At 46.2% G+C, this 26,271-nt stretch overlaps 1 protein-coding gene across 1 annotated transcript in view; it reads left to right on the top strand.

The window, feature by feature from the left end:
* Positions 1-26,271, top strand: part of MAGT1 (magnesium transporter 1) — a 629,140-nt gene that overhangs the window by 29,736 nt on the left and 573,133 nt on the right. The window lies entirely within an intron of this gene.

The following is a 26,271-nucleotide window of genomic DNA, read 5'->3' as shown; positions in this document are numbered from 1 at the left end:
CATCCTCTTCAGGTATAGCATTACTTTGTTACGCTTGAGGTAACTATTGAGGCCTCTGACATTCCAGGTAACTATGCGAAGACTATCCGATGCCATCGGTTTGGTCTGTATTCAACCCCGCCCTCCTCACAATACCCCCTTGGCCTAACACTCTGCCGGCTCTTCCGCCCTTGATCCCCATCCCCCCCTCCCTGTTTCCCAACTACACACCACAGCAAACAACCCCTCCCATCCCAACAAAAGCCCAGCTCCATCCCTGGATCTCAGGCCCACCCGCGTCTGGTCTTATCCCGTATTCAAGGAATAGGACCCCGCGGGGCGTCGCCGATCTAACAGCGACCTAACTAACTAGATATGTTACTACTGGGGACAAAGGAAGCCTCCTGGAGCTCCCAACCAAGTAACCACGGGTAGGCACGCCCAATGGGCCAGCCAGTCAGCACCACATCATACGCACCATATACCGTACAAATGACTATATTCAAGTCCCAATGTCTCGGCCCCATTGCCCCAGGCGGCCCAGCCATAAGCTACTTATCTTCCGTAGTCTCTGCCTGGATGCCCGATTCTTGAGGACTGCCCAGCGCATCTAGCCAGTCCATCGCTTCAGTTGGTGTTTCAAAAAACAGGGATCTGCTTCTGTAGAAAACTTTCAATTTGGCCGGGTAGAGTAGCATGTAGCGATGGCCAGCTTCACAAAGTCTCCTTTTCACCGCCCCGTAGTGCATCCGACTCTGCTGTACTTGTAGCGTGTAGTCAGGGTAGGCAGTGATCTTGGGCGATCCTCTGTCAATCGTTCCCCCTTTTCGAAAGAATTCAAGAATCTTTTTGCGATCTCGGTAGTTCAGAATTTTCGCGATCATCGGCCGCGGGGGGGGCCCCAGGAGGCGGCCTCCTGGTTAGGGCCCTATGAGCTCTCTCAACTGCAAACCCCTGGGTCAGTACCCCGCCGGTAATCTCCTGCAAAAACATGGATTCCACAAATTCCGTGGGGTCTGGCCCTTCCGTTCCTTCAGGTAGGCCCACGATGCGAATATTGTTGCGTCTGGCACGTCCTTCCGCCTGCTCCGCTCTGTCCTCCAGGTTGCCCACCCGTTGCACAAGGGCGTGTAGTTCCTTTTTATGAGCAGCGCAGTCTGCCGTGTTTGTGGCCGTCTCCTTCTCGATGGTCCCCGTGCGCTCCGAGACCGCCCTCACATCCAGTCTAAGCGGATTCACCTCCTCCTGGACGGCACCGATCTTAAGGTTTAAGCCTTCCTGTAGCTCTTTCATGGCGAGGCCCAACTTGGTCTCCCATGACGCTTTTAGGTCCGCAATCGCCGCCAGCACCTCCTGTATCGTGCCCGGTGACTCCGCGGCCGTCACGGGGGTCTCTTTGTTCTTGCCTCCTTCCGCCCCTGGGGGGGACTTGGCGTAAGCCTCCATCGTGGGCTGTTTGGCCTTGGGTTTCACACCTCTCGTGGTCATGTTGTTGTATGAGTCGGGCGGGGGCCCGTCCCGCCAGGCACCGAGGGGGAGTCACGCCGCACAATGCTCAAAGCCTGGCCCACCACACCATGGGGCATCCAACACGCCCGGAGCACCCCAACCACTTGGCCCACGGTCCCGTCGTCACAGCTATATCCGTTCGGCCCTCCAGCTCGCTGGGCCACCGTGCGTCCTAGGCGGCGCTCACGTGTTTTAGTCTCCAAGCAAAGGGACCCAAGGGTCCTGCACTCGTGATCGCGACACTGACTTCATGATCCTCGGTGTTCGCATCGTGTCGCCGCCATTTTGTCTTGTCCGCCTGCTCAGGGCTCGTCCCAGTCAATCACATTTATTTCGGTTTCTAGGCCTTCCAGACGTCCCAAACTTTCACCGGGTGTAGTGGTGGCATTCACACACCTGGACATCGATTTCCAACGTCGGCCGGCCCTTGTGGACGTACCCCTCCATCAGGATCAGAACAGGATCAGCGGAGCTCCTCCAGAGTGCGACCTCTTACATGGCCGTCCAAGCCACGCCCCGGCCATATCTAACACTTACCCTCGAAGCCTTTAGCTTTGGCCCAACCTTCAGGAAAATGGTCCTGGCAAACTATCAAGCTCCCAAAACCCAGCTCAGAGTTAACGGCCGCCTGTTGGACCCTATCCTTCTTACCTGCGGAACGAGACAGGGATGCCCACCTCTCCCCCTTGCTTTTCGCCCTGGCTATGGAACCGTTGGCCCAACGGGTTCGGGCAAACCAACAGATAAGCGGCCCAAAAATAGGACGCTACCCAACACAAGATTGCCCTCTACGCGGACGATGTCCTGCTAACCGTCACAAACATCCAATCCTCCCTGAGGGCGGCCCTGGCAGAGCTCTGAAGCTTTGACGAGGTGGCGGGATTCGCCATCAATTTCTCAAAATCAATATCCCTCGGAGTGGGCCTGAGTCCGGACTAGAGGGACGCCCTGGAGAAGCGAAGCCCGTTCCAATGGAGCACCCAAGTGATTCCATACCTGGAGGTCCGGATCCCGGCACAGCCGACAAGTCTACCAAGCCAACTTCCCCCGCTCTTCGAGGAATTGGAGAAAGACCTCATTTGCTGGCGGTCGCAGGAAATCTCCCTGCTGGGGCGCATAACGACATGCAAAATGAACCTCCTCCCCTGCTTTCTGTACGCCTGCACCTCCCTTTCCGTCTTGATTTCCCCCCCCCCTCCTCCCATACAGAAGCTTTAACAGAAAATGATTGACTTTATATGGAAGGGCAAGAAAGCGAGGATTCCCTAGAAAACGATGATGGCCAGCGCCAGGCTGGGAGGTCTGGGGGTCCCGGACCTTCTCAAGTACCATATAGAAGCGCAACTGGCCCACTAATCTTCAGTCTGTGCTGGGGCTTTATATGGCACAGCTCCAGGAACAGGGTGGCTCTTTGGAAACTACAGAATTCGTGCGATAGGCGGGGGAATAAACCTGCCGAATTTTGATTTATATTATTTGGCGGGACAGCTGCAATATGTGGCGAGATGGCTGTCTGAAGAAGAAACGGCTGAAACCAGGCTGCTGTACAATGGAACCGGCTCCCTACTTCCTTAGAGAATTTTGTGGTTGTCCAAGCCAAAGGTACTGGAGATGGCGAGGCTATTGGTGCTTGGTTGGGAGATGTGGCATAGGGCATGGCAGATGGTGGGATACCCGGCACCGTTTTCTATGCAGGTACCGTTGGCGGCGCTATGCAGAGAGGACCACAAATTAATACAAGGGGTTCGTAGATATTGGGAACCGATGGGCCTGGCCACCCTGGGAGACATATGGCAGGAAGGGGAGGCACTGGAATTCCAGAAATTAGTAGAGGACACCGGGGTGCATAAAGGGCAGTATATAACCTACTCCAGAATTGGACGAGTGCGAGAAAAGTGGCCGGCGGAGGTGCTTGCTGAACAACTGGATGCCACCATGGAGACGATATGACATCTCGGAGGGCAGGCATGAGATATCTCGCATATACGAGCTACTGGGATCTAAGGTGGGGAAGGAATTGCTCCAATTGAGGAAACTCTGGGAGGAAGAGGTGGGAAAGCCCATGTCTGATGGGCTTTGGGATAGAGCCCAAAGATATCATAAAGTGTCCCGGAACGCAAGGCTCCAGCAGATCCAATTATATGTCACACATGGAGCATATCTGACCCCTAGAAAATCGACTAGGGTGGTTGGGGAGCCGACTCAGAGGTGCCCCAGGTGAGGGGATGAGGGTGCCGGGGATGTTACATATGTTCTGGGCCTGTCTGGAGGTGGGAATATTTTGGTCAGAACTGAAGATACGCTTGGCAGAAAAAGGCATCAAGCTGGTGGTGGAGTCGGACGGGGCTTGCATGCTGGGGGGTTTCTGTAGGCCACGTAACCTGAGGCACATAAGCAAAATGAAAGACCTGGCATACATCCTGGCTAAACTAAGGATCGCAATGTGCTGGAAGTCGGCCCATAGGCCGAGGATGGAGTTGTGGTGGGCTGACCTCATGAAATGGGCTGAGGCAGAAACGGCTGTCTGGTTTGAAGTGGTCTGCAGGGGAGGGGAGGAGGAGGTAGGACCCCTAATCGAATGGAGGCAGTTGGTGGCTGCCATGGTGCTCCCCCCCCCCCCCCCCCCCCCAGCCCGATCGCAGTGATGAGAATACGGAAAATAGGATGACGCTAGACCCGCCTGAAGTAGTACAGGCTGATGACACGGTCACAGTGGCTCAAGTTAAGGGGGTGGGAGGGAATGGGACTGACAAACGTAATTTGTAATGTATTGTTATACTTGGACATGGAAGTCGTAATTATTGTAATGTTTGGTGTGTTATAAAATAATAAAAATTGTTTAAAAAAAAAAAAACCTTAACCTATATTGTCACCAGCCAATCGATGCATGCATCAAAGATTCTAGAGTTGCTTGGCCTTAGCAGAGCTGTGCCCCACAAAAGAATGAGGGATCCTCATTGCTATGCCCTTTGCTGTTATTTTCTGTTGTGGTTGCTATTGTATCTGGCAGAGTTGTGTTCATTAAGGAGTAGGGTGGTGTTTTGGTGAAGAGTGTGTCTGTATTAGTGTGGTGTGTAGGGAAATTTAATGTAGACACATGCTTTGGTTTAAACAATGTTGTTTTGGTGCTAGAGTTGTGTGTTGAATAGGGTGGGAGCTAGAATGATTTAGAGGTGGCTTACCATTGCCATTCTTTGCCTAGCAGGCCTCCCAATTAAACGGTGCACATCCTTTTTGATTATGGAAACTCTTGAGAGGTTTCATTTATTTGTTTTATGTTCATACACACTTGTCTCCAGCCTGTATCCCTTGTTAGGCTACAGTATGTGATGATGCGCTATATTATGCTATAAAAACGAATGTAGCTTGTTTCAAACTCCCAAAAAATATGTATATATTTAACAATCCCATGCTTCAAAATGTTAGTGCAAATCACAATGCTTTTTCATCATTTGAGTTAATGATTCAGTATGTACAGTACACAATAGAAAAACAGACCCTCGTAGTGCAAATGTCTTTTTTAAAAAAAATGTTTGTACGATTGTACTAAAAACGCATGTTGCAATGTTCCTTGGCACCCCCGGGCTAGACTCAAGAATGCTGACCGTTCAGAGAAGGAAGCCTTCCACCACACCCTAACCTGTAGCTTAACTAACAGGAAAAGTCTAGAACCTCTCTATGCAACACAGTTACACATGGTGGTTGGCTCAGATTTAAAAAAGACGTATATTCATGTCGGAGTACAACACTTTATTTTGTATTTTTTTGTATTTTATTTATTTGTAGAGCGCTCCCGGCCCTGAGGAAGCTGGGCGCATATCTTACATCTATTAAAACTCTTAAGGCAGTACAGTTACACACGATTATACAGTTCAATTACAAGTTAAATAGGTTACAACAAGAGTAGGCAGGACACAGTATTGAGTGCAAGCAAACGCCAAAAGGGCGTAACGGCAGCCGCAGCAAAATTATATAGTTAAATTACAGGCTAAATGGGTTGCACCAAGAGTAGGCAGGACACAATATTGAGTGCAAACAAATACCAAAGGGCGTAACCGCAGCCGCGGCCTTGCTAGTGAGAGCCATGAGAATACTGATAGTCAAGTTTCTTGCAGCCAAAGTGTAGATTTTCTTTTGAAGATTGGAAAGGAGGGTTCAGATCTAATGGAAGTCGGAAGGGTGTTCCAGAGCTTAGCCGCCTGGATAGGAAAGCTAGATCCCCCCGGAGTTCTGTAACCTGAATCTAGGGATAGATATAGTGTGGACTTGGGCCGATTTTAGTGGCCTTGATGAGGTATGTGGCAGAAGTCTGTTGGGGAGGTATACTGGGGCGAGGTTGGCTCTGGCTTTGTGTGTTAAGGCAAGTATTTTGAGGGAGATTCTGTGTTTAACAGATAGCAATTGAGGTTGCGTCTTGTGTCGGATATGTGTGACTTCTTTGGGATGTTGAGGGCAGCCCTGATAGCGTTATTCTGTGTCACTTGTAGTTTGTTCATGTTTCTAAGGCTAGTTCCTAGAAAGAGAGAGTTGCAATAATCGATTTTAGACATTAACGTTCTGGCCAGGGTAATGCAGTTAGGTGTCGTAAGGAATGGCCTACAGGCAGTAATGAACTTGCAGGTATAGGCAGATTCTGCAACCACGGCATTAGTTTGTCTGGTGAAGGATAATGTGTCATCTAGGTAAATACCAAGAGTTTTGGTGTTATTAGAGGCAGTGATGGTATCAATGATGAAGGATTTGAATGACGGGTCCAGTTTGTTCAGTCTGGAGCGGGAACCAAGTATTAGTATCTCCGTTTTCTTGTCATTTAAACAGTCCATTGTGCGCTATCCAGGCTTGGATTACTGAGTAGATTCCATTGAGGACTTTAGTGTCTTCATTGTGGTCTCCTGTGATTGGGATAAGTATCTGGGTGTCATCGACGTAGTTAGTATACGAGACACCCATGTAATCAAGAATATTGAATAGTGGCTTAGTAAAGACATTATAGAGCGTAGGGGAGACGCATGATCCTTGGGGGACCCCACAGAGTACTGGAGAAGGTTCTGCAGAGGCTGAGGATGAGAAAACCTTCATGGTTCTGTTAGCAAGGAAAGACCTGATCCAAGAGGTAGCAGAGCCTGAAAAGTGTGCGGCTGTTTTTAGGTGTTGGCATAGTATTTGATGGTTGACCAGATCGAAGGCCGCCGATAGGTCGAGCAGTAGTAGGAGTGCTAGATTGCCCTTTATTTTATTTTTTATTTTAATTCTTGTAATGCGCCAACATGCCCGTAGGCCTCAGGGCGCACATAAAACTGGACAAAACAAACAGACACACATGGCAGAGAAAGAGGAAGGGTCAAGGAGTTATTCCAGATTGAAGAAGTGGGTTTTTACAGCACGTTTGAATACAGTGTCTCCTGGATCTGCCGCATCTGGGCTGGGAGTTTGTTCCATAGAAGGGGACCTTGAGCGTCAAGAGTGGTACCTCCAAATTTGGCTGTCCTGTATTTTGGATGCTTGAGAATAGTGGCAGAGGATGAACGAAGGTTCCTCGCGTTGGATTTAATGCTAATGCGGGCTGACAAATAAGTAGGGCTAAAGAGGCTGAGGCATTTGTGGGTCGTGGTCAATATCTTGTGCGTTATCCGATGTTTAACGGGAAGCCAGTGAAGTTTTTTCCTAAAAGTGGAGATGTGTGTACGACGGGACTGATTGAAGATATTACGTACAGCATTATTCTGAGCCGCTTGTAGTGATTGGATGTTGGAGGCTGTGGTGCCCGCTAGGAGGCTGTTGCAATAATCCAATCTTGAATTGATCAATGCAGTGGACAGAAGGGCACAGTTTTCTTCTGAAATAAATGGTCGAGTATAGCCTATTTTATTTATAAGACCGCAGCTAGATTTAATTTTGAGACATGGGACTTCATAGAGAGTTCTTCGTCAAGAACGACGCCCAGGGTCTTGACTTTCTTCTGGAGGAGAATAGTATTGTCGGCAATATGGAAACTAGCGTAGTTGGAGTCGAGTTTCGCCCCAGTGTTTTTTGATGCCACGATGAGGAGTTCAGTTTTTTTGTCGTTCAGGGCAAGAGAATTGCAGGCCATCCATCCAGTCTTGTATGGCTTTGTATATTTTATTGATGTTTACTGTATCGCTGCTATAGGAGCCACTCGGCTGTATGACCACCTGAGTATCATCAGCGTAGTTCGTGTATTGCACTCCTAATTTGTTTAAGAGATCAAGAAGGGGACAGATATAAAGATTGAAAAGCAGAGGCGATAGACGGGAGCCCTGAGGATGTCTGAGATATTGGAGAAGATTGATTATCGCCAACACAGACCTTCACCATTCTGGGACCCAGAAAGGAAGCAATCCATCTGGATGCAATTACGGAGCAGTTGGCGACCTCTCCGAGCCTTGACACCAGTAAGCTGTGATCAACTAGTCTTTTATATCTTGTATTTGGGTTACAGCGTCAATCAAGGCCGTTTCCGTACCATGTCTAGGGCGGAAACCAGATTGCCTAAGGCCCAGGAGGTTATTAGTTTCTAGATATGCTTGAATTTGTAAGTAGGCGGCGCGGTCCAGTAGTTTTAATAGAAAGGGCACCATCTTAATAGGTCTGTAATTAGAAGGGCTACTAGGGTCGAATGAGGGCTTTTTGAGGAGTGGAATGACCCAAGTATCTTTTGTTATCGGGCACCATACCTGTTTTGAAGGTGGCATTGATAAGGTTGGTAATGAAAGGTGTGAGGTCATGCGCCACCGCTTTAATGATTGGAGCGGGGCAGGAGTCACCTTGACAATTGGACGGCTTTAGCTTCATAATGATGTTTCCTAATGATGCATTGCTGCAAAGGTATTTGTTGATTAATTGGGTTTGTTAGTTAGCCTCATGGGAACTCTTAAGCAGGTGCCCTCTTTCAACCCTTTCAGATGAGAACAATGAACACAACCCTTGCACCTTATCAAATAAAGTGTTACTTCACACGCATTTTAGAAGGGATAGAGAAGGCGAGCATTCAATGGCATAATACATTAAAACAGCCTTTGCATATTGAGTCAAAAACGACTCATGTTGTATAAAAGAATACATGTTTTACAATATAATCTTTAACAAGTCTGATGTTAATGAATTGCCACCAAATCAACCCTTTGAAGGGTCCAGGTCACATTTCTCAAATCACATTCATGAGCAGGGGTTGCCAGAAATCTCTCCTCATAAACCAAAACCAACCAGCTCTGCTCATACCCACACAGGCTCCTTAGAAAACGAAACGCTTTAATACCAACTCAGTTAAGAGAAACCTACCAGTACTAGGTATTCAAACTAAACAGTTACATACATCATAAAATGGAGACATGCAATATTAAAAGCACAATGTAAATTGATCAATTCTATACCATCAGGTAGCAAGGATCAACAGCTAAAACGAGTCTCTCCACGGTGCAGATATCAAAAGCAAAAATGTACTAATGAAAAGCACAATGCCAGTAAAGAAGTCGCTCATTTCACAAAATGACCATCATAAGCACACATCTTAATACAAGATATTCCCCATGTCACTTATAAGATGCCTGCTTGCTAACTCACATGAGACATCCCCTGTGGCTGTAGGTGGTCAGCTATGATGGAACCCTCTAACGGCATGCATCTCCTCAACCATCCAAGTAGCCAGCCTTCCTCTAGGGTTTGCATGGCATTATATACTTTTAATGTGGCAACCCCATGGCAATTATATTTGCATGTCATTTGATGGACAGTTCCACAGGGTCTAAAGTCCCTAATGCAGTTCTGTTGCAGAGACGGTAGGGCCTTGCCCTTAAGATGTGTATCAATTTAATTGGCACACCATTTCAGCTTTAGGGTGGGGTAACTGATTTTCATTGCTCAGTGACATATCTGTCACATGGAAACCACTTGTATTGTCTGTCTGCATCTGATTATTTGTCTGCAGTAGAAGTGTCTTGCGTGTCGAAAGCCACGTTTTATCTGTCCCCGATGTCAGTCTCTTGCTTTTCGCTTGCGACGACTAGTAGCCTAGTCCTGTTATCATAGGGCAGCTGAAAGCTTGTATGCATAAAGTGCAAGTTCGGCCCTTTGCGCACTGTATTCAGAGGACTGCTATTCTAGTCTTTTTATGGGGATTTAAAACCAGGCTTCTGGTGCTCTTTTCTGATTTTAATCTACAAGCTATAGAATTATTTGCAGACATGTGTGTGCATAACTCAGTCATTCATAAATATACTATAAAACTAAATACTGGTTAGCTGAGGTGACTAGTGCTTTCGGCGTTTCCTGCTATTCAAGGCACTATAATGCTTTTCTAAATACATCTTGTGCTTAGCACATTACTTATTTTAAATAGCATCTAGGCATTATATTTTAACAGTGCTTGGTCAGGCCTAGGCTAGTTTTGCTTATGAGTGGAATTCAAGCAGGACATGGTGTCTTATATGTTTCTGCTTCTCCCTGGAGGTCAAAATGGGTGCCAACACATGCCATGGCAGAGTTTCTGTTGCAAATGACTGCTTAAATGTTGATTTATTATTTATTTTTTTCGGTTCTGTGGGATTGCATTTTCAAATTTCTATCACCAGTCTTCATAGCTTTGTTTGCTGCAGTATGTTGGAGATCCCTTCTAGCGCATGTTACTTTCGACTTGGAGGGTTATTACCTGCTCCCCACTCCCCCACCTCGTATTGGTTTTGGTTCAACATGCCCGCCCCCGGACCTAGCCACATGTTCTTGGTACCCCCTCGTCAAGATGGGTGGTGCAGTGATGCAAGGAACCCTCCTCTCTCTACAGCCACACCTGCTTATATTTGTATTACTGCAACTGATGTTGCTTAGTGATGCATGTAGACACCAATGCACTTATGGGTTCACCCATCGATGCAAACGCAGTGAAAGAATGACCCATTACAAATTCTTATTTTCTTATTTTAATGCACACCACCCTGCAGACTGTGAAAGACACTCGACTGTTCAGTGACGTTATAGCAGAGCCATTCTTCATTTAACATTGTCTGCACTATTATTGTACCCAATCATAATTCTATACCATACACGTTTGCCAAAATAGTAGTCATAGGGTCTCTACATTGCCTCAAACAAGTGTCTGGTGTGTTTTGTTCCAATAAAATATATAGTTAAATGTTTTATAGTTTCATCAACATCTGGAAAACTGCAAAATCTGCAGGGTCGTTTGTCCGTTGGGAGTCCCCATCTGAGAACAAAGCACTGGCACCTGATTAAATTTGAATTGTGTATACGTCGCTGTAGCCCTGTTGCAAAAGTGACACTATTTTGGTACTTTAGTGCGATTTCAAATATATTTTGAATATTCATTGTGGACGGAGTAAAGTTGTTTCACTGGTATTCTCCAATCCTTTCAAAGACTTGAATTTTTTTATTTAATTTTTTTAATTTATATTGCGATTGGTTTGAATGTCTGGGAATTGGTAAACAATTTTGTGCAAGAGGGTTTCTTGCTACTTGCCGAACTTTACTAGAGACGCAGACAAATTATTCATCAGTCTTTCCTTAATATCCACAAAAAGTGAGTTGGTCGGTGGATCGATTATCTTTGCATATAATGAAAGCCTTTTCCACCTGAAAATATTTCCCACAGAATTGAGACCTAGTACTTTGTCGTATTACGAAATTTAGGATAGTAAGTGGAAGTCCCATGGTATTTTTCCAAATGACAACTTTTAATGTGTTACAGAGTTTACCTACATATTGTAAGGAGACTTCTAGACCATAAGTTAGTTGGCAAAACTTTCATGCAATATTATTTTAAAAGGAGATTAATGTATATTTGCATAGCTTCACATACATTCTTTTGAATTGGGCAAGGATGGGTTCCATCTTGGCTTGTAGATACAATCTTGTAGTTCCGATTGAGGAGTAACTAGAGACGTTAAATCCCAAATATGTACAGTAACGTACATTAAGCTTTAGGTTACTCACTGTCCAAGGCATAGTTTTATTCGTAAATATAATAACTTGGGATTTATTCCTATTGACCAGGAGATTGTGATCAACAGCATAGCTAATAAATTAACCTAGTTTCCCTTGTACGTCCATAGGTTTTTTTATTTTTATCAAGGAATAGCAGATCTGCAAAAGCAAGCCAGTGAATGGGAACTGAACCCAGTTCCGCAGCGTAACAATTTAAGTTGCCCCATAACTCTCCAATATCGGCGCTATAGACGTTGAACAGTAAAGGGGCCAAGATGCAAACCTGCATTAATCCCACATGTATATCTATCTCCTGTGACAGTATGCTTCTCTGACAGTATGCTTCTCTGTTCAACTACACAAGTTTCTAGTTGTTTCAGGAGAAGTGAAGCAAATATCTTGCTGGACGCATCAAGAATCACAATGTGACAGTAGTTGGTTGTATTTAATCTGTTGCCTTTTTTAAATAATGGTGAGATTATAACTCTGCAAAGAACATCTTTGAAGAAAATATCAACTAAGACTGAGTCAAACGTTTAGCCCAGATTTTTTAATTAAATTTGATCGCAATAGGGGACAAAAAGACAGGGCCTGGGGATCTCGATGCCTTTGATTTATAGATTGCGTCTAAGATGTCGTCTGTTGAAAAATGTCATTCTCTTTCCCTTAAATTGGATCTGAGAACGTTGGCTTTGGTGTTCCAATCTTTGATCAGGTCGAATGTAGCTTTGCAATGAGTCACCCATGTAATTTATTCGATCAAATCAACCGGGACTTGATTATTATTTATTTATAATCTCCCAAAAAGAGGCAGTTTCCTTGCCTCCTAAACAATATAACATTCTTTGACTGTCAGATTTATTAAGCTCATGTTTCAGAATTGTAGTGAGGTTCTGATATTTCTGACATAACCTCTTTTTTATATTTTCTGTTTTCTTTAATTTGCTCTATATCCATAATCATCATACGTATACAATTATCTGATGTGCCTGCAATTCCTTTCTTTTGTTCCGCTTGACTGCAGCCAGTTTTGGCTTATAGGCATGCTTCTAAGAGTTGTTAGGAAGACCTATACCTTTGTCTGTAAACATTGCCAAACTTTCATGGACAGCCTTGGTAAATCTGTCCATAATAAAAATCTGATTAAAGTCTGCAGTAGGATCTTCTGTTCAAAGTGCAAATGAATTAGTGTATTTTTAGAAAAGGCTGCAATTTCAGCGTACATCCAAGGCCATCATAGTTTTAGTACAAAATGCTAGGGGTGGTTCTAATTCTAGACCTGAGAAATTAATTTCCATGCGAAATGAGATCATGGCGTGATCACCCTATTGGTTACATTTATTCTCTAGTAAAGAACATTTTCCAGACAAAGGTATGGTCTATCCATGATGAGGATACAACTCTTTTCCACGTTATCATTTGAGAGGAGGACAAATTGAGACCGCAGTTAATGTATGTAAACCCCGGAGGTCATGAGTTCCACCCAACGCTCTCCTCTAGTCTTGGAAAGTGTCGGGAGACTTGTGATCAGCATCACGATTAAAGTCATAACTAAATGTACAAAACGTGCTAAAATCGCCCAAACCACAATGTTTTATTGGCCGTTACCAAGACAATCCGAGATTATTCTGTCCATCTCAGGGCAGTAACCAGTACGTATTTGTTAGCAGAAACTCCTGTTTGGAAGGTTTATTATTTGTTTTATAGACTCCTAGCTAGAAATGTGTCACTGGTCCCTTGAGAGGTTGATATTCCGATAAGATAATTGGAGACAAGGCCTCCGCTGAGAGGTTGGAGTGTACAGGCAGTGAAAGGTGGAGCGCAGAAGTAGGTTGACGCAGCAGATGGGTTGCTAAGTGGTGTAAGCAAATGTTGTTCGCATGTTGAGCTTTGTTTAAGTAGACTTTTGTTTAACTTGAGAATCATCAATGTCCATTGTTGGTGCGGCTAATGTGTAACGACATCCTTTGTCAAATATATAATGACATCCTACAGTAGTCGTATTAAACCATTGTCAAAAGAAAAAAAAGATAAAAAGAAACATATCACTGGTAAACTCTACCAGTTTTGCAATGAAGCCCAATTTCAAATCGACTATTGCCAAGCCACCACTAGGGGGACCCTTCTTACCTTGTTTTGCCTTTTTAGATATAACTTTATCCCTCGATTAGCAAAGGTTTAACCATCATGGTTTCTTGCAGCATAATAAAATGGGCAATTAAAAGATGTAATGAATAAATTAATGTACTCACAGTCCATGATAAAAAGTTTAATGTGGAATTCCAAGATGGCGGCTGGCGGAGGAAGACGTACACGAGTGTCTTTCCCCACCGGGCAACAACAAAAAAGAAATAGCTACGTGAGGTAAAGATTTATCCAACTTCTCCACACCACATCGGAAAAAGTGGAAGAGCCGCACGGAGGGACAGGGAGGGACGCAGTGGCACAGTAAATAAGGGAATTTCCTCGCGCAAGAGGACACCCCGATAAGCGACCATATGCAACCACAGGAACCGGCAAAAAGCAGTGAGGGGAAGGTAGGAGACACCGGAGCAGAGACACGACAAAGGAAAACTCAGTGAGGGTCTGGGTTCAGCAGGAGGTGGAGCAATCGCACATAGAAGAAGCAAGTATTCGCTAGAGGCAAAAACAGTAAGATGCGGCGGCCACAAGCCCATTGTACCGGTGGCATGGCAGACGCGCCATAAGGATAACACGCCATAAGTATAAACCCGGCTCCGGGAAGCTTACGATCTGGGCAGCATACACTCCGGGAGAGAGGTGGCGCGGAGGCACCCTCCCCTCGCCCGAGAGGGAAAGACATCAGCGACCAGTGAGTGAACGAGGGAGTTGCAGGGACAAATCAAGGCAGAGGGAGGGGCGGAGGTGGAACTCTACATAAAAAGCAGAAAAGCAAAGGACCAAAAGGCAGGGGGCCAAGGCAACTAAGGGTAAAAAAGGAGGGGAGGGTCAAGTGATAAAAAAAAAAAAAGGCCCGACAGCAAAAGAAAGGGGAGTGGTTGAGGAGGCAAGATTTATAGCCCCCAGGAGGGGGCTATAAAGTAAGAGCGAAGCAGAGGGGGCACCCCTCGCCCCATACTTGCCACAGCCTCCTCCGGCCCCCTCCACCCCACACGGACCAAAAAAGGAACCCAGAAGCAACCTGTGAAATAAGCTACGGGGAGGGGGATCTAGAGAACCAAGGGAGACGAGTAATACAGACCACCACAACAACAAGAAAATATCCCCCTCCTTCCCAGATCCAGAAAAGCAAATTAGGAAAGAAGCACAACCAGCGGTTACCACAAAATCCACACGTTGTAAACGAGTAACACGAAAGCAACCCAGAAACGGGAAGGGCACTTCGGAAGAAGCCTATACAGCTTTCACATGTCCAAAACAAGGGCGAAAGCAGCATCCCAACAAAGCCCCGAACCAAGACAAGAACCCAGTATCAAACAACTGTGGGGCCCAGGGAATACTACAACTCCCCAGAAGAGGGGAAACCACCCAAAGCCAACGCATGACAACTGCATGAGAAGAAGGCACAATGGCAAGCAAAGAAGATATGCAGGGGTGGTTTAAAGAATTCCAAACCCGGCTTGTCTTCCTTTCGAACACAATTAGTCACTTAAAGATGAAATGAGACAATCGCTACAAGAACTCAAAATAGATATGCCTAAGCTAGAAGAAAGGAGGGACTCATTGGAAAAGGTGGTACAAAGCATAGAAGAAGATAGACGAAAATGAAACACTGGACAACTTAGATCGCCTAACACATCTTGAAATACAAAATGAGGATTTGGAAAACCGATCAAGGCGATCTAATACGCGGATAAAAACTCTCTCGTAATCGGTGGAGGATAAAGACTTAAAAAGCACGGCCTATCAACTCTTTGCCGAAATATTGGAAATGGACAAAGAGGATCCGTTCCAGGTGGACCGAATACATCGAGTAGTACCAAGAAGGATGGGTGAACGGGGAACTCCCCTGAGGGACGTCCTAGCGGCATGAACGTCTTCTGGTCAGAAGGAACTGATCCTAAGGAAAGCCAGGGAAGCCGGGCAGGTGGCAATAAACGGAAACGAGGTGTACCTGTACCAAGACCTAGCACAGTCTATGCTCCTAAAAAGGAGACGGATGGTTTCCAGTGGTGAGCTTTCCAATGTCGAAACGGACAAGATACAAATAGACATTTCCCTTTGGCCTACTGTTTACTTGGGAGGGGTGAACCCAAAGGATTACAACGTGTGAGGAAGGTGAACAGATATTAAATATGCAAATAGAAGAAGGTGCGAACTTGGAAAAAAGTAGACGGGGCGAGGACACTCGCAGGAAACCATGGGAATGGAAAACAGTAGCAAGGAAAGGGAAAAGCGGGAAATGGACACGGCGAAGAGAGTGAAAGCGGACACTGGGAACAGGTGTTAGCAGCACAAGAAAATGCAGCAACAGGAGGCGATGTGGACAGAGAACACACCCGGGAAGAAAGGGCAACACAATGAAACATAACAAAGTTTAGGGCCCAGGGGAAAAGGGAGAGAAGGGGCGCATCTTGGAACCACTAGTGGGGTTTAGCAATCCCCACAATAATCTTTCTGGGAAGGTATGAGGGCCAGACGCGACGGACACCTCGTCCTAGCGGTCAAAAATACCGGGTCCCTCCTCACGGAATAGGAAAGGGCGGTGAGAGGGAGTTTGAGCTGGGTGAGGTTGACAAGTTGGAGAATGGGGAGGGCAGTGAGGGGACCAGAAGTGAGGGAAACAAAATTCAGGAAATTGTAGACATTGGGGGAGGAAACCAGTATCCCGATGAAGGACCTTCAAGTACTAAGGTACAATGTGCGGGGTCTCAAAACCCTAGTTAAAAGGAAAAAAGATGGAACTTTTCTTTGCAGGACGCAAAAGCAGATAATAAGTAGACAAAGGGAAATACAAAATCAAGGGATTCACGCAAATTTACCAAGCAAATGCGGGGGGAATAAAGTCAGGGGTGCTAAACCCACTACACGACAGACTGGGGACACAAGTAGATAAGGAGGGAAGATCTATATTTCTGAACGTAGTTTTGGGGGGGGCAAAAGATCACCCTAAGCATCAATATATGTTCCAAATACGAGACAAGACGGGTACATAAGGGAAATCCTATCAGAACTAGTGTCTTGTGCCAAAGGGGACATCATACTAGTGGCTGACTTCTACATAGAATGGGCCCAGGACAGGATAGGAGTGGGAACGGAACACAGAAAACACAAGGACCATCCAAAGCGTTAAAACATAAGATGACCACACTAGCCCTTCATGATGTATGGAGGGTAATCGGGGGTCTGGAACAGGGATTCACACACTATTCCCACGTACACTCCTCCAACTCAAGGATAGACTACATCTGGACGTTGACTGGCCTACTGGGGAAAAGTAGGGAATGCAAAGTGAGGTCCATCTCCATATCAGACCCCGCCCCACTGTGGAAGAGTTTAGAATGTGGAAAAACAAAGGGGGGCGGGACTATGGAATTGGAACTTACCCACAGACCTTCTATATGATCCAGTATCGGGCGAAACAATAAGAGCGAAATTGGGCTGGGAACCAGGCAAGGGCAGTGTTCTCAGTGGTGTTCAAATTCAGAAAACCAAACTGTATTGCTGCATCCCTCGTTCTTTCCAGGAACAGGCTAACGACTTTAACATCTTTTTTTAGGAGAAGATTGCAGCAATACGAGCATCGAGATCTCTAAAGGTGGGGGACCGTCCGATTCTCAAACTGAGGATTTATCCTTAGCAAATTGGGGAAATTGGGGAAAAGTTTCAGATTTCAGTCTGTGACTGAGGAACTGATATACTCCTTATTCCTTCAATTTAAGCCAACAAATAGTTTGGCATTTATTTGTGCTGCCCGCCTGCGCTTCTAGCTTCAAATATTACACCATTTATGACCGCGTTTGTTAATAAATCCCTGACCCAAGTTCGGGGCCCGGATGCTTTAAAAAATGCAATAGTGAAGCCTTTTGTTAAAAAAAATAATAATTTAGTCCCAGCTGTTTTAAAAACCTAATGGCCAGTGGCCGATCTGATTTTGCCAGCGAAAGTGCTGGAGAAAGTTGTAACCTCTCAATTACAAGCATTTGTGGACAAAGAGGGGTTGTTGGGTGAACTCCAATCCGGATGTCGACCTAAACGTGGGACAGAAACTGCGCTGTTGGCAGTACATGATGATTTGCTGGAGGTCACGGATGGTGGCGGATCAACTTTTATGTTGATGCTGGATCTCTCTGTGGCCTTCGATACAGTGGATCATCACATTTTGTTGGATCTTGTGGGAAAGGCTTCAGAACAGGCTTTGAACTGGTTTAGATCCTTCTTGACTGACAGATCCCAGCGGGTGCTACTTGGGAGCTTTACTTCTGAAGCCATTGCCCTTAGATGTGGTGTCCCCCAGGGATCATCGCTGTCTCCTTTGATTTGTAATCTCTATATGCGGCCAGTCTTAAATATAGTGAGGAGTCACGGGCTGAGCTTTCACTCATACACTGATGACACTCCAATCTATATTGAGACGAATAACATGAAGGACAGTTTAGGAGAGTTAACCAGTGCATGGTTGATATTGATAAGTGGATGGCCTACAACCAGCTACAACTCAATGCAGCAAAGACCGAGATTATCGTGTTTGGGCTCAAGAGGAAAGTTCCGGACAAGAAGCAATTCGCCTCAAAAACTTGGCTGTGTTTGGCAGGAGAATCTCAGTAGTGAAGCCCAGGTGTGGGCCAAGGTCCAGTCAGTTTATTACTCGCTGCGGATGCTTAGGAATGTACTTCCCTTCCTACCATCAGAAGATCATGCAATGGTTGTAGGGGCTATGACAAACCCCCACTTGGACTATTGCAACAATCTGATGGCAGGCATACCAACCAAGCAGATATACAGATTGCAGTAGGCCTAGAATGCAGTGGTTAGATTGGTGGGGCAGTTGGGGGTCGGGGGATGGGGGTGGGAGGACGGTACCAGGTTGTATCGCTCCGCAGATCTCTGCACTGGCTGACGGTCGAGGACCGAATTAAATTCGAAGTAGCCGGTTTTCATCTACAAATGAGTCAATGGGCTTGTCCCACAGTATGTTGGTGCTAAAGTCTGTAGTTACTATCATGCCAGAGCATTGCGCTCAGGAAATAAGCTTTTGTTGAATGTACCACGATTCAGAGGGGATAGGAGATTTGGAGTCTTTGGACCCAAGCTTTGGAACCATCTCCCGATGGAGATCAGAGCTTGCCAGTCAGAGCTTGCTAGTCATTGGTTCAGTTTAGGAAGGCTTTAAAAACCCACCTGTTAAATTGGACTCACCCCCTCTCCCACAGCTCAGGGATAGCATGTGTATATGATCTGCTCAGTACCTCACCTGAGGCTTTTTTAATCCGCCTACTCCCGGATACAGTTAAGCCTGTCTTGGAGCGCGATATAAATAATCAAAATCAATAGAAGATCGAGCAATATTTCAGAGAAAATGAGGTGGAGGCAGTTTTGCATATGGGACGTATTCAAGGCAGTAATGAGGGGTTACCTAATAGCAATCTAATCTGGGAAAGAGAAGCCGAGAAGGCAATGGGATAAAGATTTGAAAGGAAAATTAAGGGAAATGCAAGAGGAAATGACAAAAAACCCAAACAATGAACTTAGAAAAGCCTTAAAATGCATCCAGGGACAACTAGAGACTCTTAGAACTAAGAGGGCGGAGAAAGCATTACTGTACATGAAACAGTGGTACTACATAAAAGCTAATAAAGCCTAGCCAGACTACTAAAGGAAAAGAAGATGATAATAAAACTCCGAAATAGTCCGGGTCAGGAGAAAACCACAAATGAAGAGATCGGGGAGTACCATCAGAAATTGTTAGCATCAAACAACCCCTCGGAAGTACAAGAGGCATATCTAGCAAGTCTCCCTATCCCACAGATAACCGAAGAACGACGAGCAGAATTGGACGAGGACATTCGGGAAGAGGAGGTTAAAAAAGCTGCGAAAGATCTACCAAAAAAATAAAGTTCCGGGCTCGGACGGATACCCGGCCAGCTTCTACAAGAAATTTAGTGACATATTGACCCCAATTCTTAAGAAACTATTTAATACATTCAGAAATAAGAGGAATGTAATCCCTTCCATGAACGAAGCAAAATTAGTAGTGTTCCACAAAAAAGGGCAAGACCTAACACCAGGGTCATACCAACCAATAGCAATACATTTGGATGCTACATTTTATACTAAAATACTTGCTAACAGACTGCATCGCCTTCCAAAACGAATAGGTCAGGACCAATCTGGCTTCATACCATCCAGACAAACATTTAACAATCTCTGTAGAATTAGTCGCCCAATAGAAAAAACAGGAATAAACAAACACCCATCTATTCTTGTGTCGTTAAAAGCAGGGTTGAATGGTCTATGGTATTCAGCACTCTATATTAACATGTTACAGGCTAACTGTGTGACACCATTGATCCGCATAACACTAAATGGTATAGTGTCGGGCAAAGTAGAATTGGGACGAAGAACCAAACAAAGGTGCCCCCTTTCTCTGCTACTATATGCGATATATTTAGAACCCCTATCAATTAAGATACAGGAATCTGATCAGTTGACGGAAATAGCAATGGCGGGGGAAAACCACAAAATAATGGCATTCAACGACAATATGCTAGTGGCCTTGTGGAATCGGATAGGGTCACTACCAACACTAATGAGGGAACTGGAAGAATTTGGGGCAATTTCGGGATTAAAAATGAACTGGCAAAAATCACAAATGTTAAATTTATCAGAGGACCCAGAGGCAATGACTAGATTAGAATCGATCATGCAGCTGAAAACAAGCTACAGAGGGCATTGCGTACCTTGGCATAACTCGGACAAAAAAGATGGAACTAATGTATGGGGTAAACTACCTACAGCTATTGGAAAAAATTAGAATAGACCTGTCGAAATTGAACCTGCTCACGATTACATGGTGGGGGAGAATCCCGACAGTAAAGATGGTGATATTACCTAGACTAACATATTACTTTCAAGCGTTACCTATTAGAGACCCGAAAACCTTTTTTCGCTCCCTGAATAGGGCCATTATATCATATATATGGAAAAGGAAGCCCCCGGGGTTAGCTATGGCCACACTCACAGCACCGAGTGTGTGAGCTTTTAATAATTTTAAATTGAGGTCCTTCCAAATGAAAAAGGGACCTCGAAGACTGTCCTTTAATGCTTAAAGCAAGAAACCTTCTACAAGTGCTGTGCACGGAGGATGTTCTGAGATGTTGTTAGGATACTGCTTATTGGCAACTAGTCCACATTCTATGACTAGACTGGAGGCAAGCATTATGCTTCAACGTCTTTTATTACTACTCCTCAGAAGTTTCAACAAATCAATAACGAACACTGAAAATGTCCCAATAGACTTTTCTTCCTTTAGAACTAGAATCCCCATAGTCTCTGTAGTCCATCTCACTCCATGCTAAGCTATGACCACTTCCTGTCCCCGAGTTCCTCCTCTTATTTTACTGCTCTTCATGCAGATAAGTACATTTTCACCTCATCTCCCTACATAGTATATCTAGGGGTTGTATTTTAATGAGAGCCTAAAGGACACATGTTAGCAATGTTAGAAGGACTAAGGAATAGTTTGTGTATACTAACGCAACAGATATACTTCAAATTGAGTACATAGTACGCGCAAGAATTTCCATACACGCGACATTCTCTTAGTAATCAGACCGTATTGTGAAGTACGGGCCCCGCGGCGCACTCGCCCCGTGCTGCATCACCGGCACATCGGGGTTGGTTCGCGCTGCCCTCGCAGGGGCAGGAGATCGCCGTGCCGCTCCGGCCCCCTCCTTTGGGGAGGCGGGGCCGGAGCTCAGAGCGTCCAAGCCCGTGTCGCACTTGCTGTGCGGAGCGAGTGGGCATACGAACCCATCGAACCCTCTACTGCAGGGTCTAAGGGGAGTACTCAGCCCCGTAAGAGGAAATCCTCTTGTGACCCCCAGGGCCCTTCGGATGGGGCGAAAGATAAGGCCCCGGAGGTTGTCGACGCCTTAGCAAAGCTCAGGGAAGCATATTTGCAGCATCAGACAGTGCCAAGCCTCACGACCCCCGCTCCAGTGGAAGAAGGTGATGGAGAGGAGGACCCAGGCTCGGAAGAGGAGCCAGTGGAAGGTGACCCACCTTCCCAGGACGAGTAAGAGACCGGGGAGGAGGAAGAGGTCAAGCCCAGCGGTGGCAAAAGAGCCCGCAAGGAGAAACTCATCGAGGAAGTAGAAGAAGATATGTTCGACCCGGACAGCATCCGAAAACCCGAGATCAGTAGACCCCCGACGCCCTGGTAGACTGGGCTCAGAGAGCAGTCTGCTTACTAGGCAATGCCAACTGCGCCATCGCCTCAGAACGAAGAAGAGGCTTATTGCTGAAGATTGATCCTAAGCTCAGTGGCCTTGCATCATACGAAGCGGAAGAAGCGGCGCAGGGACTCCTGTTCGGTGAAACCTTTGGGAAAGAGATGGGCCGTTTTGTCGGTACCTATACTTCGCTGGAGAAGGCTCAAGCCTCGATCCGAAAAATCTTCCCTAACCAAGTTTATACCGGGACCGGTCGCCACAGCGGTAGAGCCGCTGTTCGAAACCAAGGAGGCAGAAGACCCCCGAAATCCAGAGCCCAATACTGGGAAAACAGGCAGCAAGATTCCTTCTTCCCAGCCAGGGGACGTTTCCCGAGGTGACCCAGAGGGAGAGGATCCGGCCGAGGTCAAGGATTCCCACATGGTGAGAGTAACACATTACCCTCTGGAGAAACTGGCACGCGCTTTCCAGCGATGCTTGGTTATTGCAAACCGTGTCGGGTCTGCATCTAGAATTTATAGAACCGCCTATACAAGAGCGCAGACTACACCAGCAGCAATTAGCACACGCAGAGCAGAGCCTGCTAGATCACAAGCTCCTTCAGCTCGCCCAAAAGAATGCCATAGAGGTGTTCAAGTACACCCAGCTACGTGAGCAGCATGTTCCTAGTACACAGGCAAGAGAAGATATGGCCAGTCATAAACCTCAAGGAGCTGAACGGTTGGGTAGTCTACCGCCATTTGAAGATGGAGGGCATCCACCAGCTCCGAGACTCCCTCAGAGAAGGAGATTGGCTGACGAGACTGGATCTGAAGGACGCCAACTTGATGGTCACAGTTTTAGAGTAACTCGGGACCTTCCTGGCTTTTTGCTGGAAAGGGCGGTTTTGGCAATTCAAGACCATGCCCTTCAGGCTTGCATCGGCTCCTTGGGCCTTTACCAAGCTGATGAAGCCAGTGGCAGCAGCAATACGAGAGAAAGGCATAAGGTTGATCGTTTACCTAGGCAACCTCCTGCTGCTGGCCGAGAACCGGGAGGCATTGCTATACCAGACAAAATGGGTGCAGGAACTGCTGTTGTCCCTAGGATTTGTGGTCAACGTGGAGAAGTCCGACACCACACAAGCACAGAAACTAGACTTCCTAGGTTTCATATTAGACACCAGGAAAGCCACGCTGGAACTTCCAGCGCAGAAAATATGCGACATCAAGAGGGAAATAAGAGGATGTCTACAGAAACAAGTTTCGCTCAGGACATGTGCGAGAATAATGGGGCTACTAGCAACCTCGATTCAAGCCATATTTCCCGGGCCCTTACACTATCGTGCGCTACAGGGATTAAAGATAAGACACTTGCAGCAGGGCTTGAGGTATCGTCAGTTAGTACCTTTTGGATCACGAATCCGTGACCGAACTGGAATGGTGGTTGAAGAATATAGATGCCTGGAATGGGCGGGCCATTTTCGGAGATCGGCCCGACCTGATCATAGAGGCCGACGCCAGCCGGTTAGGCTGGGGAGCTCAATGCAGGGACCTGCAGACCGGGGGAAAATGGAGCGAAGAGGAGCTTCGTCTTCACGTAAACTGCCTGGAATTGTTAGTCAGGTCCTTCGCGATCAAGGCCTTCACGAAGGGGAAGATGAAATTGTGCGTATTATTGAAGATGGACAACATCTCTGCAATCCGTTATATAAATTACCTATGTGGCACCATATCCAAGATGCTAGCAGAACTAGCGAAAGACTTTTGGCATTTTTGCCTTCAGTCAGAGACGTCCGTGACAGCGGAGTACCTACCCGGAGCACTGAATGTAGTAGCGGACTGGAACTTGTGCTACCGCATGGACTGCAGCGATTGGAAGCTGGATCCAACAGTATTTCAGAGGATGAATCGGAGATGGGGGGCCACTACACATAGACCTCTTCGCATCCCGGCTGAACGCACAGACAGCTGAAAACTTCAGCTGGAGGCTGGACCTGGATACTCGAGGGACAGACGCATTCCTGCAGGAATGGAGCAGCGGCGCGCACTACGCGTTTCTTCCATTCATGATACTGAGCAGAGCTCTAGCGAAATGTCGGAGGTAGAAAGCAGAACTGCTACTAGTGGCACCACTGTGGAAGTCACAAGTATGGGTTCCAACTCTTATGGAACAAGCGGTAGACCTGCCGAGAGTACTACCAGAAGGAGAACGACTGCTCACGGACCCAGCTGGGTCATATCATCCTCTGAGAGTGAGAGGGACACTCCTGCTCATCGCATGCAGGATATCATGAGACGTTGGGCGTTGCCAGGCATTTCGCCACAAGCTGCAGAGCATATCGCAGAATCCTGGGCTCCATCAACTAGAAGGAGCAACTACGCGGCTTGGGCCAAATGGATTAGCTGGTGCAAAGGGAGAGGTGTTCATCCCATTGCAGCGCCTGTAGTGATGATCCTACATTTTCTTGCGCGATTATTGCAAGACGGAAGAGCATTCTGCACGATAGGCGTGTACAGGTCAGCGATAACTGCAAGACACCTGCCGATCGAAGGCGTCCCAGCTGGGGAACACCCAGCGGTAGTCAGGCTCATTTGAGGCGCCAGATTTAAGGTTCCCTCAGAGCCTTGTTATAATACAGTTTGGGACGTATCAGTAGTCCTTCAGCTCTTGGAAAGTTGGCCGGTAGACAGTTATTTGTCACTTAAGCAGTTGTCGGGTAAACTGGCAATGCTTTTGTTCCTAGTTTCTTGCAAGCGCGTATTGGATGTGAAAGCGCTAGAGATAAATAGACGGTCCTTTTGGACCTGTTGGTGTAACTTTCTCAATAGTAAAAAGAACTAAGACCGGGACCTCGTCAGTACAGTATCCATATTTCCCAAGTAGATCTAAGTGGTGTGTAGCAGGCTGTATCAGAGAATATGAAAACAGGACAGCAGAACACAGAGCACCCGGTACCACGCAATTGCTTATAGCGTGTAGGAACCCTTTTTCAGGGCGTATCCACAGCCACCATTGCTAGATGGGTTAAGGAAATCATGCAAGCAGCAAACATTGATTTGGGGAAGTACGGAGCGCATTCTGTGCGGGGAGCTATGGCATCTAAAGCCTTTACGACAGGAGTGTCTTTGAGAGAGATTATGCTAGCGGCAGACTGGGCTAATGATGTACATTTAAGGAGTTTTATTTTAAACCGACCGAGAACATAGCGGTCGATGTGCTGGGGAGCGTTGAACAAGCATAATGCTCGCCTCCAGTCTCGTCATAGAATGAAGATTACCCCTGCTAACTGCGCAGGGAGTATTCATTCTATTGAAGACTAGGAGGTGAGCATTAAATTCCCTCCCAATTTATGTATTGTCGATATTAACGCATTCAAATGTTGCAGATGATGATGCTTGGTATAATAGTGTCAATACATGGACACCACCCTGACTTTCTGTTTGGTATTATCCCTAGGGGAGGAGCAGAAGAACAATTGAGATGAGAGGCTAGCTACGATAGTCGCTTGGTGTCGAGAAGAATCAACATTTGGTTTTGGAGTAGTTTGTCTTCGCTCTGTTGGCAGGACATAGTGTGGAGTTTAAGAGTGACAGCTCAGAGCGATTAAAAGAGAGGAGGAGCTCGGGGACAGGAAGTGCTCCTAGCTGAGCATGGAGTGAGATGGACTACAGAGACTATATGGATTGTAGTTCTAAAGGAGGAAAACTCTATTGGGAAATGTTCAGTGTTCGTTATTGGTTTGTTGAAACTGCTGAGGAGTAGTAATAAAAGAAGTTGAAGCATAATGCTTGCCTCCTAGTTTTTAATATACTCCCTGCGTAGTTAGCAGGGGTACTCTTCATTCATTTCTATTCCCTCAGACTCATGTGCTGTCTAAAACTGACAGGCACATAGCTGACAAGCCTATAGCTTCTCCAACCGATTCAGCTTCTCATCTCGTTTACGTTACTTTTAATTAAAAACCAAATAATTTGGAAAGGAACCAATGTGTTGAACGTTGCACAAGTGGAATAAAAACAGAGGCTGCAGAAGGAGCATGCAGGAGGAAAAATGAGACCAAAGAAGTTAGGTGTGACATGGAGGTAAGGGGAATCCCCAGGTAAAAGAAACCTGACTGGAGGAGTTGTTGGGGCGAAGCAGCTCCTATTACCCTACTAACCGGTATACTTGTAATTCCGAGAAGTGATTTAAAGGAGAGTGGCAGAAAGTAACGAAAAATAAATGCTGCATGCACATTTTGTGCGCATTCGGCATATTGGAACATTTCGAATCCCATAATGCCAAACAAGGGGGGAGCAGTGGTTCCAGGGGTGTCCCCAGCTTCCTTAGTTCGGTATTATGGGCTTCTGGAGTTGCGGTGTCTCCGTTTACATTGCATGAAAAACGGGGGATAGATGTAAAAAAAAGCATGCAACCTTTTCGAAATGCGAAGATGTTGGCTTCACAGTTTTGGGACTATCACTTCGGCTGC

The sequence above is a fragment of the Ambystoma mexicanum genome, chromosome 5p, assembly GCF_040938575.1.
Source record: "Ambystoma mexicanum isolate Mex_15411 chromosome 5p, UKY_AmexF1_1, whole genome shotgun sequence".
Lineage (NCBI taxonomy): Eukaryota > Metazoa > Chordata > Amphibia > Caudata > Ambystomatidae > Ambystoma > Ambystoma mexicanum.
This window is presented reverse-complemented; position numbering and strand designations above follow the sequence as displayed.